Source organism: Leptonychotes weddellii, chromosome 3 (assembly GCF_054177405.1).
Source record: "Leptonychotes weddellii isolate Sample4059 chromosome 3, ASM5417740v2, whole genome shotgun sequence".
Lineage (NCBI taxonomy): Eukaryota > Metazoa > Chordata > Mammalia > Carnivora > Phocidae > Leptonychotes > Leptonychotes weddellii.
In genome coordinates, this window is record NC_138371.1 from 135,393,760 (window position 1) to 135,397,191 (window position 3,432).

General features: G+C 35.1%; 1 non-coding gene across 1 annotated transcript; it reads left to right on the forward strand.

Moving 5' to 3' along the window:
- The first annotated feature begins 1,373 nt into the window (after nt 1-1,373).
- Nucleotides 1,374-1,580, forward strand: LOC115939594 (small nucleolar RNA U3). The gene has a single exon (XR_004074370.1). It is a non-coding gene; the product is annotated as a small nucleolar RNA U3 (small nucleolar RNA).
- Nucleotides 1,581-3,432: the final 1,852 nt, after the last annotated feature.

Below are 3,432 nucleotides of genomic sequence, written 5' to 3' on the forward strand. Positions count from 1 at the left end.
ACATTCTTGTCTCATTCCTGATCTTAGAGGGAAGTTCTCAGTTTTTCAACGTTGAGTATGATGTCAGCTGTGGATGTTTCATATGTGGCCTTTATTATGTTGAGATATGTTCCCTCTGAACCTACATTGTTGAGAGTTCTTATCATGAATGGATGTTGAATCTTCTCAAATGCTTTTTCTGCATCTGTCGAGATGATCACATGATTTTTATCCTTTGTTTTGTTGCTGTGGTGTATCACATTGATTGATTTGCAAATATTGAACCACATTTGCATCGCTGGAATAAATCTCACTTGATCATGACGAATGATCCTTTTAATGTATTGTTGAATGTGGGTTGCTAATATGTTGTTTAGTATTTTTGCATCTATGTTCATCAGGGATATTGGCCAGTAGTTTTCTTTTTCTGTGGTGTCTTTGGCTGGCTTTGGTATCAGGGTAATGCTGGCCCTAGAGAGTGCATTTGGCAGGTTTCCTTTCTCTTCTGTTTTTTGGAATAGTTTGAGTAGAATAGATATTAATTTGTCTTTAAATGTTTGGTAGAATTCACCTGTAAATTTATCTGGTCCTGGACTTATATTTTTGGTAGTTTTGATTACTGATTCAATTTCATTACTAGTAATCAGTCTGTTCAGATTTTCTATTTCTTCCTGCTTTAGTTTTGGGAGATTATATGTTTCTAGGAATTCATTTCTTCTAGATTGTCTAATTTGTTGGTGTAATTTTTTTGTAGTATTCTCTTATAATTCTTTATATTTCTGTGGTGACAGTTGTTACTTCTCTTTCACTTCTGACTTTATTTACTTGAGCTCTTTCTCTTTTTTTCTTGATGTGTCTGGCTAAGGGTTTATCAATTTTATCTTTTCAAAGAACCAGCTCTTGATTTCATTGATTTTTTCATTTTTTAAATATCCATGTCATTTATTTCTGCTCCGATCTATATTATTTCCTTCCTCCTACTCATGTTGGGTTTTGTTGTTCTTCTTTTTCTAGTTCCTTAGGTGTAAGGTCAGATTGTTTATTTGAACATTTTCCTGTTTCTTGGGGTAGGCCTGTATCACTGTGTCCTTTTTTATTGAGCTTATGAACAGCCTGTGTTTTAACCTTTGACATAGTGATGTTCTTTAAGACATATTTATTAACAGATAAAGTGGGGAGGCAAGGAGAGGTTATTTGACCTAGATCTCTAATCAGTATTATCAGCAATCATGTTACTTATGTGAACTAATACAACCATTTATTTGCTGGGCAATCTAGAATTTCCTAGGTTCTAGATGAACATTTTAGAGTTGCTGTAACCACCATTCCAGAGAAACAGAAGGATCTGGGTAGAGTCCCTTGTGGGAAAGGTAGTATCACTGAAAGGCTGTGGATGGACTGTTAGAGAAAGAGGTCAGGGCCATGCTGTTCAGATATCTTTGAAAGATATCTTTTTGAAAGGACTGCAAGGAGGAGTTTCAGTGTTCTCTCCTGAGCATGAAGCTGGCTTTAGGTGTCGCTTCCACAACTGCCTATTGCCATTGATGATTGTTCTTTTCTTCCTTTGGGGGAGTAAGAGGAGAGGACACAGTCTGAGTGGTTTCTGTTGAAAAAAAAGAAAAGACAAAAAGAAAGAATGGAAAGATGAGCTAGCTATTAATTAGGTATCACCATGCTAACAGAAATAGAAATGGGGGTTGTCTTGAGCCTGTCAGTGGAGAAGTTTCTGGAGATAACAATGATGATAAAATATTTTTTGAGAGAATGTGCCCACAGCCCATCAGGTTTTGTTGCTCATTGCAAAAAACATAGGATGTCAAGGAGCCTAGCCTTCTAGTTTTGTGTTCTATATATCTGTATGCATTTTAGTAAGCCAGTTAACTTTCTTATAAATTATTTTCTTCCTTTATTTAATTGGGAGAAAAATATCTGATCTCCCTACTTCACAAATTCATTTATTAGAAAAAGAAAATAAAGGATCTGAAAATGTTCTAAAAACTTAAAGCACTATTGTCACTGATATATTGTTATATGGGAGAGACCATCTTGTTGAAATTTGACCACTGTTACTAAATGGTCACATTAACACTGGAGTTCACCGTAAATCCTATGCAATTCATTCTGAAAAGGTTAGGAGAATACTGATGAGTGCTTCTTGTTGAGCTTGGAAGTTAATAACACACTAAAACCTACTATTAACACTCCAAAAATTGCAAAACATGTATACTTGGCAATAGATTTTGGCCAGTTGACATTCAGTTATTTTCAACTGGCTGACCATGGCTAAATTTTTAACTTCATATTTTTTTTTTTTAATTAAAAACCTTTTGAATGTTTTTAATCAAGATCATAGTTAGTCTTTTATTTCAACTAGTCTAATTAGCCAATGGAGCATGCTCTAGCGGTAGGCTGAAGGAAAAGGTAACAAAATAATAAGAAGGTAAAAATATATTTCCTAGCAATTAGTGCATCAGATATTTTAGTCCTCACCAGATACTTTTAGACATTCATGTCTGAATGACTATTTTAGATTAATAATTGCTTCATTTTTTTATTATCTTGACATTAAACAGATTATTTTTCAAGATGATTTGCATTATGTCTTGATGACAATGCAACTACTACAAAGTATGTTAGTGTTATTCTGATCTTACAGTTGCTATAAAATATAATTTAATATGATTCTGTATTGAATTAGTATATGTTTTTGATTCATAAAATAATTCAAAGAATAATTATGTGAAAGTGAAAAGGCTTAATTTTTCAAGGAATGCTAATGAACATGGCTATTAGCTAAATTCTTGCTTCAAAACCTGTATAGCAGTATTAAATCATGGTTAGAAACTTAAAATAATATTTGTCCTAATAAGCATGTAATAAGCTTTATACATTATAAATTTCATTCTAATAATGAAAATCATTTAAATGATTTGTGTGGAGTACCTTCTTCCTTTTTCTTTCTTTCTTTCTTTCTTTTTAATAAAGGCCTTTTGTTTTTTCTATACCTTTACAGATACAACTGACAACACTCTTGAACCCATGGAGAACTGTGGTCACACCCACATCTGCTGTGGGGCATCTACTGAGAAGCTGAAGTGTCATGACACAGGTGGCCAGGCCCCACCCAGGACAAAATTCTACTCTGCAATCAGGATGTCGCCTTCTTGTAGGTAATATAAAGATGCTGAGTCACAGGCTGGGTAGTGGTTGCCATGGAAACGGTCTGTTCAAGTTTGCCTTCAGCCTGAATTTTTAGGTAATCGGATCCACATAGGGCTCCTTGGCAAGGACAGCCTGGTAATGGAGTGGGACACCATGCACAGCTCCTGCTGGTTCACTCTGCCCTCCACCTCCACAATACCTGCGTTCTGGGTGCTAAGGCCATCTTGTTGGTGTCAGGCTTCAGGTGGATGATTTATGTGTCAGGGTGGAAGGTGTCAAACCAGAATTTCT